Raw genomic sequence first — 13532 nt, 5'->3', positions numbered from 1 at the left:
CTGTGTGTGTGTGAGTGTGTGTGTGTGTGTGTGTGTGTGTGTGTGTGTGAGTGTGTGTGTGTGTGTGTGTGTGTGTGTGTGAGTGTGTGTGTGTGTGTGTGTGTGTGTGAGTGTGTGTGAGTGTGTGTGTGTGTGTGTGTGTGTGTGAGTGTGTGTGTGTGTGCTATGAGGGACGGGTGACCTAACTGTGCTGCAGTCAGTCCACAGAGACTCTGACGGTCCGGATCAAAACAGAGACTTTAAACATTATTCTGCAGAGAATCACACGTTACCACATGAAAAAACTTAAACTCTTTGGTGATAAAACCAGACAAATATAATATTTATTGTAATATTTCCTGAAGGAATTTAACACTTGTCAGGACTTTCACTTGTGATGGAGTGAAAATACTTTTATGCAAATTCTGAGGAGAACTGAGCAGAACCAGCAAACTGAACCTCAGCTGTTGTCTGAAGAAAACAGTTTGAAGTGAAAGTAAAAGTCCAACAGGTCGTCACGTTCGTCTCCTGTCAGACGTCACTCACAGCTATGAGCTCATTAACCTCCTGAGTTCTGACCCGAACCCTCTGTGCTGCTCAGCAGGACGTTTCATGGGGCAACACATCTGCACCCAAATGAGGAAGCTGACTTTGACTTTATCAGCCGCAGCGCTGCGTCTTGAAGGTATCCCAGCATGCAGCGGGGCTGACAGGTCACTGCGGTTGATCGGTCATGAGTAAGCAGTTCGTCAGTAAAACCAAACTCTGAGTTCTCACGAAGAGGAGGAAAAGTCTTTTATTTGGTTTGAGGGAAGTATCACTCTCGCTTTCTGCCGGAGACCACGCCTCCCTCTCTTTTCTTCTTCTGCTGTTTGTGTTCTGACGTGACGACTCGGAGCAGAGAGCTCGCCTCTGGTTCTGGACAGTTCTGTTCTTCTTCTACTCAGGGTCCATCAGAGGACGAGCTGGATGTCTACACGGAAATAGAAATCATTTTTGAAAAAGGAAAATTGTTTTAATAAAGAGCAGAAATGTTTGAGAAGGTCTCAACAAATGTTCTTATATCACTTATTACTAATATAGTTCCATATTTCAAAGAGTTTCTGCTGAAACAGGAAGTTGTAACGTCATGAGTTGTGACATAGTTTAAATGTTTGTATGATGTAAGTGAACATCAGCTGAACATCTGAAGAATTATTCAGACACAGAGTTTATAAAGTGTCTCCTGACAACAACTCACTAAACTGAGACACTGTGAGGGGAGTCTGGTTCTGTTGGTACCAGATCAGTTCCAACTGACGTGTGTTCACAAACAGCTGCTGACTGACAGGACAGACTCGTAGATCACAGAGCGGATCACGTCCTGCTCCTGCCAGTTTCATGTCGGGTTGGATCGGGCCTTCCTGCCGGACGGAGCTGAGGTGTTGGAGCTCCATGTGTGTTTGATTTGTGGATGTCGGGCTCAGAGGTGAAATAATGACATGTGGCTGCAGCGCTGAGTGTCGGCGCTCCGAGGTTTCAGCTTTCTGCTCGTTCAGGTTCGCGGTCTGATCAGAGCTGCTCGGTCGTGAGGTTCAGAGATTTGGCAGCTGGACTGGGCCTCCTGCTGCGGATCCTGGAGGTCTGACAAGAAGAACAAACTCTGCAGCTGCACGTGGATCCGACGGATCAGGTCCAGATCGGATCGCTCGTCAACACCACGGCACTGCGACGCGTCACGCGACAGCAGGAAGCTCGTGAACAGAACCACAGCAGGAAACATGTTCCTGTTCTCATGTTCAGCATCGACAGCGACTCCCAGGGTGCATTTCACCCACGAACAGCCAATCACAGAGCTTCATATTCTGAACCTGGTCCAGCGATCAGCAGTTTAAATCAGTTCTGATCCGATTTTGGATGTAATCAGTAACCATGATGACAGATTTTGTTTCTAATGGCAACAGCAGAGCTGTGTATTTGCTGAGGCTCATGGGTAGTGCAGTGTGGCGGGCTGATGGCGGTGGCGGTCGTGTCAGAGGGCCGTCACACTTAATAACACGTAACGAGAAGGAAAACCACGTAACTGAGCTCCTGTTTGTCTTCCGTCAAACTTCACCACACTCTGTGTCACAAACACTAACAATCTGTGCCGGACAGAATCTCTGAGGTTCTGATCCAACTGAACAAAAGAAAACATTGGCTCTTCTCTGAAGCCTTCGAGACAGTCAGCTGGTCCACAGTTTGCACTGTGACAGGAACTCTCTGGAGATGAGTAAATGTACTTAGTTACTTTCAGTAACAGTGAAATGCATCTTGGGAGTCGTAGTTTCGCTCCCTCAGTATTTTGACTTTCAGATATTTCATAACAATAATTAATTGTTGTTCTGAGGATCAGCAGTCTCACATCTCTAAAGATGAGATGTGTTCACATGTTTCAGGATGCAGATTTGATTTGATTTTTGCTGAGAATCTTTAAAACCCGACCCGGTTGTTTCTGCTCTCACTGGACTGCAGCGAGCTGTTTCTTTGTCTGCTGGTCGACAGGAGGAGGAGTCGTCTGGTTCTGGCTCCCTGATAAGGAGCTGTGGGAGGCTGCAGGAGGAGGAGGAGGAGGAGGAGGAGAGTCGGCTCCACCACCTCCACCTCCCTCAGGCTGACTCAGCGGATCTGTCCTGGTACCCGGTCTGTGTTTGGTCCAGAACTGGAGGAGGACTGCAGGTCAGAGGTTCAGTACAGCAAATACTCTGTGATCAATAATGAGTTTATTACAGTAATGAGTCTGACAACAGACCTGGATTAGGATGATTTCTGCAGTTCATCCGTCTTTGCTGTCAGTTTGTGTGACATGCAGCAGCTCTCAGTCCTGCTGGACGTGTTGTGTGAGCGGCAGGAGACGGAGGAAGGATTTGTTTCTTTGTGAAACTCTTGGCACTTATCAAACCTCTGAGTGAACAGTGGTTAACCCCAAAACAAGCCTGGACATTTAGACGTTGTGGAAATGAGGTTTTTCTCCAGCAGTCTGTCTGACTGGGTTGTATTTTTATGTTATTGTGTTGCTTCTGTTTTCTACTGACTGTAATAGCAGCAGACACAGAAATAACCACAGCGGCTGGAAGAGCAGATGAAGTATCTGGAGAAGTGTCAGCAGCAGATCTGGAGTCAGCAGCAGATCTGGAGTCAGCAGCAGATCTGGAGTCAGCAGCAGATCTGGAGTCAGCTGCAGATCTGGAGTCAGCTGCAGATCTGGAGTCAGCAGCAGATCTGGAGTCAGCAGCAGATCTGGAGTCAGCTGCAGATCTGGAGTCAGCTGCAGATCTGGAGTCAGCAGCAGATCTGGAGTCAGCTGCAGATCTGAAACATTTAAAAACCATGACAGATGTTTGTGGATGATGTGCGGTCGTCCTCAGAACAGTTCTGGAGCGTCACAGTTAAGCAGAGTTGCAGCGTTCTGCTGAACACCTGAAGCAGCTGAGACTTGATCTGCAGCAGCCTCCATCCAGCCAGCAGGGTGGAGCCAGTCAGAACCGGTCCCATCAGCACTGACTGGACAGGACGACTGGATTTTACAGTTTTTCTAAACTGTTCCTTTGACACTTGTTGACAGAACCACTGAACCCAGTTCTAAATGTTTCTGCTGGTGTTTCCAGTGTGTGTGTGAGCGAACATCAGGCTGCCTGAAGCTGATGACATCATCACGCTGTGTGTGTGTGTGACCACCTGCTGGACTCACCTGTCTGATACCTGAGCATGGATGAGCATCAGCAGCCAGTCGGCCTTCAGCTGATAGAGACTTTATTGATACCAAACTGATTGATAGTTAAATTGTCTCCTCTGGACTGCTGCTGTGTTCAGATGAACCTGCAGCTGGTTTATGATGCACGAGTCCTTTAACATGTTCATCAGCTGTTGTTTGAATGACTCACAAACACTCACAGCTCTGCAGCATCTGCTCTCATGGAGCAGCACTGAACTTCATGTGTAACTGATATATAAATAATGTATTTTAGGTCAAGAGTTCCTTTAAGAGACAGAATCCGTCTGTTTGAATCCAGCTGAGGCCAAATGTGAGCGTTGCTTCCCAGATGTGATGTCACGTTCGTATCGTCTCCTCTAACGCTCCGTGCCAGTTTGGAAACACGCAGCGGGCTGCTGGCAGCGAGCCGGCAGCTCCAGTCAATCTGTTAAAGTCAACAGAGCAAACGAGATGGTGCTTACAGTAAACACTGATAAGATAAACCCCCCCAGCAAAATTCCTCCGTTTCATTTCTGAGGCGTGTTTGGTTCAGAGCAGCACAGATTCACATTCCTCTGCTCCGACACAGACTCCATTAACTCTGTGCTCACAGTCAACATGGCTGCCAGCCGCACTGCAGGGTGACCTCTGACCCCCGCTGAGGGGGGAGACACGGGTCGGTCTCTACGTGCATCTGAGTCCGGTCAGAGTCAGGTTCTCTGGACCGTCACTGTCCTGTCAGAGGACGTCACTGTCCAGCAGAGTCCCGGCTGATTGGGCAGACACTCAAAAAATACCTGACAGTTGATTGGACGAACTTCATCTATCCCGGGCCAACAGCAGCCGAGCGCCACCATCAGAGCAGCTGGTCCAATCAAAGTGTTGTCAGTGGAGAGCAGACAGACACGTCTTCAGATCCGACGCTACAGCAGCTACGCTAACCTCCGGAGGAACCGCCATGTTGTTTTTAACGTCACATCTAAGCCACGCCCACATCCGACACCAGGTCCTCTGACTCTGATCCGTCCACACGGTCTGCAGGTCACAGTCCAGTCCGGTCCGGTTCAGCCCATCACGGCGGGAAGTCATTTGACTGTTTCAGCATTAAAAGTTGTATTTCAGGAGAGTTTGATGGTTCTGGTGATCGGTGTGTTCACTCACTGAGCCCGGTCCAAACTGTCAAACACTCTGTGGACGATGTCAGTCAGTTCTAAGAGACAGCAGCTCTGAGCCTCCACTGACACCAGAACTGTCAGAACTCAGTGTGACTGTCACAGCCGGACTCGTTACAAACAGACCTTTAATGTTTTACATCTACAGTTTATTAGTGGTCGTTAACTTCTTGTTACTTAATGAACTTTAACTTTATTTAATTTCAGGACCATAAACACTTTTTTCCTGCGACTGCCTGTTTGTATTCAAAGTCTTCACTTTGTTAGATTTATTCAAAAGGTCCAATTCTGTCAAAGCAGCTGAAGAAACCTCTAAATATTTGGATAAAAGACTTAATAAGATATCAGCCTCTACAGTTCTGGATCGGTACCTTCAGTACAAACACGCTCCATCACTTTTTTGAGATTTTTGAGTGTCGGGTCAGATACTGGTGCTGTGGGACTGTAGGTCGGGTCGGCCGCCATCACAAAGCGCCAGTATCTGATCTGAACTGGACCTTTAAACTCTGAATCATTCACATGTTGTTAAAACCTGAAGCTGCCACGGAACAGAACAAACCATCAGAACCATCATCTGGACTGAGACACAACTTTGTGAACAAACTCTCCAGCCTGTTGGTTCTGGTTAGGCTCCACATGCTGTGTGTGTGTGTGCGTGTGTGTGTGTGTGTGTGTGTGTATGTGTGTGTCTGTATGTGTGTGTGTGTGTGTGTGTGTGTATGTGTGTGTCTGTATGTGTGTGTGTGTGTGTGTGTGTCCAGAGTTCACATGTGGAGTTGACTCAGGGAGGGGGCTCATTAACCACACACTCCCCCCCCTCCTCCCCCTCTAAGTCAACGGTTAAAGTCCTCAGAGTCGTTCAGCAGAGGACCGTCCTCTCTCTGTTGACTCAGGGCCGATACCGGGCCAGATAGGGGCCCGGGGGGTCGAGGGGGGGGGGGGGGCAGCCAAGAGGGCAGAGTCCAGCCGTCCTGACCCGGCGGTCTGGGCGGGGCCAGGATGACCTGCGGGACTCTGTTTGGCAGGTGGAGGAAAGCTGATAGCTGGTTAGCGCTGGCTGAGTGTTGCTCCACCTGCAGAGCTACACCCAGCCGTCCCTGCCAGAGACGGGGAGGAGGAGGAGGAGGAGGAGGAGGAGGAGGAGGAGGAGGAGGGTGGACACACTCCAGAGACAAATATGAGGAGGCTGACGTGACGGATGGAGGTGCAGGTCTCAGATCTGTCGAGCGAACAGAGCTGAGAAGATAAACGTTGATCCAGTTTCTCTGTAAAGAAGACACGTACATTTCATCTGTGTTGGTACCTGAAGGTTCAGTGAACAGAACAGAACCAGGTCAGGTCTGTTCTGTCCAGGCTCTCTGAAATGAGATATTACTGTTGTAGTCAGCTGATCAAACTCTTCTTCTTCTCTTGGTTCCCAGCAGCATGTTGCTGCCGCCTCTTAAGTTCTGCAGAACCACTCAGATCCATTTTTCCTCCTCCGGATGTTTTTTTTAAGCACTGTTTACACTTCAGTCCGGACGAGGATGCATTTCGATACACACTTTATTTTCACAGCTCTGCCTCTGTTGTCACCTCGACGCCGTCCACCATCAGAAACATCCAACGCACACTGAAGACATCAACCACTTCCTGTCCCAACCAGACTCCACTGTTCAAAAGTTCTGATGTTCAGTCCGTCAGGACACAAATGTTTTCGTAGTGACAACACACACACACACACACACACACACACACACACGCGGCCTCGGGGACAATGAGCTGCTTTAAAACAGTTTTTGGGTGAAATCCAAAGTGGGCCGGTGCTGACAGCGTCACATCTTCCCGCTGAGTTTGGACTCACAGGTTCCCTCTGTAATGTTTTCACTCAGTCCCAGACCTTCAGCGCTCATCAGTCCGCTCTGTCTCCGTCCTCGTCCTCGTCCGTCCACGTGAAGAGTTAAACTTCATACGTGTGTGTGTGTTTGCGTGTCGGCTGCTCTCGCTGTGATTGATGGCATTGTTTAAAGCCAGGGAGGCTTTGGAAAGCTTTGCTATTGTTTCAGCTCTTGGCAAGAAGGCTTCTTTAGAAAAACAAAAGTGAGGAGGGAGGAGAAGGAGGAGGGGAGGAGGGAGGAGGGAGGAGGAGAAGGAGGAGGTTGGACGGGCGAATAAAATGAATTAGAAAACAAAACAAGAGTTGTCTTCACACTCATCACACTCCAGTCCGAGCGCCTCATCTTGAATCTGATAGTCGCCCGCTGGGATTCCTCCGCTCGCCCGTCAAACTGCAGCGCCATCCAAAAACACCCCCGCCCCCCCCGCCCCCTCCTCACACCACCACCCAAACCACAGCTATCCGTGCCCACCCCACCCGGCCAGCCCCCCGGGAAGACAGCGAGCGAGGGGACAGAGCAGGAAAAATAAAACACACACCAGGAATGTACCAACACACAAACATGGCGTCCGCCCAGGCCCTCCGCTCTGTTCCACTGTTATTCTTACAAGATGTTTGGGGCTCGGCTCTGGTCACCCGGCCCGACACCAACCGCAGAATTTCTGATATTTCTCTGCGCTCCCCCCCACAGCACCACCTCCACCTCCATGCCCCAGCTGTGGAGCCGCTGGGAATGTTTTATTAAAACACGGCGCCGCGGCCCTCGCCGGTGGTCCGCTACAGAAAACATGGCGAGCATGGCTAAGGAGCCCGCTGGCCCCGAGGGCCCCTGGGGGCCTCATCAGCACCGACCAGTGGTGCGGCCCCGAGGGGAGCGAGGCATGTTGTTCCAGTCCGGTCCTGTCGGTTCTGATGGATGGGAGAACACTTTCCTCCGCTGGGCCTCAGAGATGGATGAGTTCTGTCTCCACATCAGAAACAAGTTATTAAACGTTTCTCATGATAAATGTTTATGGTGCCTTTTCAAACTAATTATATCTCCAGCTTATACAAATGAATTCAGCATTGAATTATGGGTAATTTACAGAAAATGAGTTTTACTTTCTATTCTCCCAGAACGAAGGAGAGCGACTGCCAAGCTCCTCTTATAGACTGAACACAGAGTCAGTGTAGGAGGGAATGGAACCAGCAACCCTGAGAGTGTTAAAGTCAGAGCCGCTGTGCACATAACGTTGTTCTCGGAGCGGCAGAACCAGAACACCAGCAGAACACATATATAGCAGAGAATATCTGTATATACATATATATATATATATATGTATATACAGATATTCTCTGTATCTCGTCTCCTGTGGATGATGTCATCAAACTCAGATCTGTGCAGAGTGAACTCTCTTCACAAACACAACAATAAAGGATCTCTGAAAAAGAGAAGAGGCTGTCAGAGTCAGCTGATCGTCTTCACCACACAGGAGAGGAGTGGAGGAGAGGCTGCAGGCTAATGCTAAGCTAGCTGCAGGCTAATGCTAGGCTAACTGTGTCATCTGTGAAGTGTAATGTGTTCATCACTTTAACATCAGCTCCACAATCACCGACTGAAAAAATGACTTGCTGTAATATAATGATCATGTTTAGCATTTTATCAATTATAAGTAGAATGAGTAGAGGGAAGTGAAGTACAGTACTTGAGTAAATGTACTTAGTTACATGCAGCCGCAGCCTGCTCAGCTACAGGATCCAACATGATCCACGTTCAGTCTGATGAACCTGTCGTTTCCTGTGAGGACACTGAGCACACAGGTGTAAACACGGAGTGTTTAGAGCTGCTGATGTCAGCGTCAAACAAACAACAAGTCATCAACCACAGCTCACAGACACGCACACACTCACACACACACACACACACACACACACACACACACACACACACTCACACACACACACACACACACACACACACACACACGGCCGTCTGTGAAGTTTCAGTTTGAGTGAAGAAACATGAAAGCAGCCTGAAGTGATTCAGAGTGACGACCAGCAGCTTCACTCCTGCTGCACACAGACCTAAGGTGTGTGTGTGTGTGTGTGTGTGTGCAGACGATCTAATTGGAGACAGGTGAATAATTGGTGGATTAAGGCACCGCCCTCAGTCTGGATTGGCTGGGTGTGGAGGAATAAAGTTAAGTGTGATTACTCCTCATTACACACATAAATACCCCCGCAGTGTGTTTAGGCTTATCCACATTATGACTGAGTCCTCCAGAGACCTCCTGAGACCTCCTGAGAATTCCTGAGACCTCCTGAGACCTCCTGAGTCCTCCTGAGTCCTCCAGAGACCTCCAGAGACCTCCTGAGACCTCCTGAGTCCTCCTGAGTCCTCCAGAGACCTCCTGAGTCCTCCAGAGACCTCCTGAGAATTCCTGAGACCTCCTGAGTCCTCCAGAGACCTCCTGAGAATTCCTGAGACCTCCTGAGTCCTCCAGAGACCTCCTGAGACCTCCTGAGTCCTCCTGAGTCCTCCTGAGACTTCCTGAGTCCTCCTGAGACTTCCTGAGACCTCATGAGTCCTCCTGAGCCCTCCTGAGTCCTCCTAAATCCACCTGAATCCACCTGAATCCACCTGAGTCACCTGAGTCCACCTGAGTCCACCTGAGTCCTCCTGAGTCCACCTGAGTCCACCTGAGTCACCTGAGTCCACCTGAGTCCACCTGAGTCCACCTGAGTCCTCCTGAGTCACCTGAGTCACCTGAGTCCACCTGAGTCCACCTGAGTCCACCTGAGTCCTCCTGAGTCACCTGAGTCACCTGAGTCACCTGAATCCACCTGAATCCACCTGAGTCACCTGAGTCCACCTGAGTCCACCTGAGTCCTCCTGAGTCCACCTGAGTCCACCTGAGTCACCTGAGTCCTCCTGAGTCCACCTGAGTCCACCTGAGTCACCTGAGTCCACCTGAGTCCACCTGAGTCCACCTGAGTCCTCCTGAGTCACCTGAGTCACCTGAGTCCACCTGAGTCCACCTGAGTCCACCTGAGTCACCTGAGTCACCTGAGTCCACCTGAGTCCTCCTGAGTCCACCTGAGTCCACCTGAGTCACCTGAGTCACCTGAGTCCACCTGAGTCCTCCTGAGTCCACCTGAGTCCACCTGAGTCACCTGAGTCACCTGAGTCCACCTGAGTCCTCCTGAGTCCACCTGAGTCCACCTGAGTCACCTGAGTCCACCTGAGTCCACCTGAGTCACCTGAGTCACCTGAGTCCACCTGAGTCCACCTGAGTCCACCTGAGTCACCTGAGTCACCTGAGTCCACCTGAGTCCACCTGAGTCCACCTGAGTCACCTGAGTCACCTGAGTCCACCTGAGTCCTCCTGAGTCCACCTGAGTCCACCTGAGTCACCTGAGTCCACCTGAGTCCACCTGAGTCACCTGAGTCACCTGAGTCCACCTGAGTCCACCTGAGTCCACCTGAGTCACCTGAGTCACCTGAGTCCACCTGAGTCCACCTGAGTCCTGTGTCAGACTGTCAGACAGCCGGATGGTGGTTGCTAGGCAACATAACAGTCAGAGCTGGAGTGAAGAATCAGCCAATCAGGAGAGATCAGAGGCTGAGAAGACTCAGATGTACGTGAATGTTTGTGCTGAGTGAGACTGTTACCAGAAACACAGTCACACAGGTGAGCTGGTCACCTGGTCACCTGGTCACCTGGTCACCTGACCTGTAAACATGCGTCCATGAAGCCTGCCAAGCTGTCATGTGACTGAAGCTACGACAGCTCAGCTATCTCCATGACTACCGGGTAAATGCGGACATCAACCTTCAGTAAGCTAACGTGAGTGAGCTCATTAAAATAACGGTTCATCAGGTCCGAGCCCGTCTCGTGTCCTCCTCCATGAGCTCAGTGATGGAGATGCAGTCAGAACCCGACACACACTCGTGTGTTCCTCAGCCAAACCCCAGGAAGTAAACTGTCAGCTCAGTCAGTCTGGAAGTGGAGGAGCAGGACAACAGTTGAGTCTGGAGCCGCGGAGACAGATGGACTCTGGGATCCTGGAATGTACTCTTTTTCATCCCGCAGCAGCACAGACGTAAATAAAGACAAACAACAGCAACAGAACAAAGACAGAAATATGATGATTCTTATCAAACCTGTCAGCTGCGACTCAAACTGAGCTGCGACGTCCTGACGGAGCGAAAACACAGTTTTCATCACGGTGCCGTTACAGAAAATGAGAAAAGCGATGACTCAGTGTGAATTAGCATCAGAACTGTGTGCCGACACCTCCGGGTCCACCGGCTGATCCACTTGGTCTCAACTTGGATTCTGGGGACATTATGGGATGGCGAGGAGTGGTTGCTGTCGAAGTGGAAATCCAATTCCACTAAAACACTAAAACGAGCGGCTCACACCTCTTTGTCTGACTTGACATTGTTCATAAAAGGTTTGTGGAGGTTTGACTGAAGGTGATGAGTGAAGGAACCGTCTGTCATTCTGTGTTAGATCGTTAGCTAAACATCAGAACGTGTCCACAACCACACCGAGTGGAACAGATGCTGTTCCTTCAGCCATCACTGCTCACATGAAGCGCTCATCCAAGCTTCACTGGAAAAAGTTCTGTGGGCTCTACAGGCTCCGCCTCCAACGCCATATCCAGACCTTCTCTCTGTTTTCCCATTCACACTGATTGACAGGGTGACACCTGGGAAACACACAGACGTCATCATCATGATGTCATCATGACGTCATCACACCATCACTCCTCTTTAGGAGCTGCGGCGCCGCTTTCTGTGTGAATGACACAGCGGTTCATCTTCACGCCGGAGCTGCTTCACTCTGTGTGAACGAACGATGGCGGAGAACTGGCGAACCGGCGCTGTGGTGATAAGGTGGCGACTCAGTGTGAAACGGGCTGCTGGATCACAACAGCCAGCCAGAAAACACAACGACATTAACCACAAAACACATCAGAGTCCTGACAAACTGAGGGGGAGGGACTTATACTGTGATTGTGATTGGGCAGATCAATAACAGTGTGAATGTTCAGAGATCACACAGAAGAACAAGAAGACGCACTTTGTCATCACGAGCTTCGTCCACGAAGGAGAACTGGTGAGGAAATATGTTTGTCTTGATATAATATTGAGAATAGTGTCAGAAACATTTAATCACTCAAAACATCGTGAACAACAGGAACTCTCGACAAAGTTGATAAACGAATCGTGTTTTTTCTGACTTGCTGTTGTGCCTCCGGGCCACCGTACGACGGGGAAGAAGCTGAGTGCACCCTGTGAGCGACTTGTGAAGAAGTGGGAGGTCAAATTCAACCACCAAGTGTCTGGACACACACACACACACACACACACACACACAGATGAAGCTGATGTTGGTCTGAAACATGTGACTCAGGTGGAAACACAACGAGAGGATTTCTAAAAATGTTGGAATGTTTCTGTGACAGTTGTAAAGAGAGCAGAGACAGTCTCACACACACACACACACACACACGCACACACACACACACACACACACACAAACACACACACACACACACACACACACACACACACACACACACACACACACACACACACACACACACACACACACAGATGAAGCTGATGTTGGTCTGAAACATGTGACTCAGGTGGAAACACAACGAGAGGATTTCTAAAAATGTTGGAATGTTTCTGTGACAGTTGTAAAGAGAGCAGAGACAGTCTCACACACACACACACACACACACACACGCACACACACACACACACACACAAACACACACACACACACACACACACACACACACACACACGCACACACACACACCGCAGCTTCATTCATCACACACCCACACACACTCCTCAGTGAGACATGACAGGACTGGCTTTGGTTGACAGACTCACCTCTCAACACGTGGTGTGTTGTCGACTCTCTCTCTCTCTCTCTCTCTGTCTCTCTCTCTCTCTCTGTCTCTCTCTCTGTCTCTCTCTCTCTGTCTCTCTCTCTCTCTCTGTCTCTCTCCCTCTCTCTGTCTCTCTCTCTGTCTCTCTTAATGTCCTCATTCTGTATTGTACGTATGCACTGTATTTATTTATTTCTAATTTATTGTGTTGCTACAATAAAGTTTTTCTGATTCTGATTCTCTCTCTTTGTCAATTCAATTCAATTCAAAAGGCTTTATTGGCATGACATTTAACATGTGTAGCCAAAGCACAATCACAACAATAATAACAATAATACTATTCAACAAAACAAAAGACATAAAACAATATATGTACATGTAATCTAGGCTATATATATATATATATATATGTATAAATACGTATATAACATAGATTGAAAATAAAATTAAATAAAATGAAGAGATAAGTAAAATGATAATAAATAAAAATAAATTAATAAAAATATAAATAAATGAATAGAATAATCTCTCTCTCTCTCTCTCTCTCCGTCTGTTTGTTACATTTCAACACAAACTTCAGCTGTTAAAGATCATTTTGTAATAAAGTGTCATGTTAACATGTGTGATCTGTGTGTCTGCTGTGTGCCTGTAACTCTTGCCCTGATGATGGAGGTGAGCTCATGCTGTCGTTGGGAGCGTGTCTGTGAGTTCAGCTGAGTCTTAACTGAAGGGAAATGCAGGAACACAAGACGTACATTTGAAAATGTCGTGGAAATGTGGGAGCAGGGCTGACGGCTGCTTCCTCTCACTTTGTGATGTTAGCTCTGTAGCGGATGCTCCATCGTTAGCAGCTCATCTCGTCTTTGTTACATTAGCTTCGACACTGTGAACTAATGCT

The 13532-nt window shown here is 48.9% G+C and overlaps 1 protein-coding gene across 1 annotated transcript in view; it reads left to right on the top strand.

Annotated features, from left to right (window-relative positions):
* The first annotated feature begins 1310 nt into the window (after positions 1-1310).
* LOC115580311 (WD repeat-containing protein 88-like) overlaps positions 1311-13532 on the top strand; it is a 17885-nt gene continuing 5663 nt past the window's right edge. The window contains exons 1-2 of the mRNA XM_030414546.1: positions 1311-1318; positions 2914-2915. The gene's annotated coding sequence lies outside the window, so the exon portion shown is untranslated. The remainder of the gene's footprint in view (positions 1319-2913; positions 2916-13532) is intronic.

The sequence above is a fragment of the Sparus aurata genome, chromosome 4 (genome assembly GCF_900880675.1).
Source record: "Sparus aurata chromosome 4, fSpaAur1.1, whole genome shotgun sequence".
Taxonomy (NCBI): Eukaryota; Metazoa; Chordata; class Actinopteri; order Spariformes; family Sparidae; genus Sparus; species Sparus aurata.
This window is presented reverse-complemented; position numbering and strand designations above follow the sequence as displayed.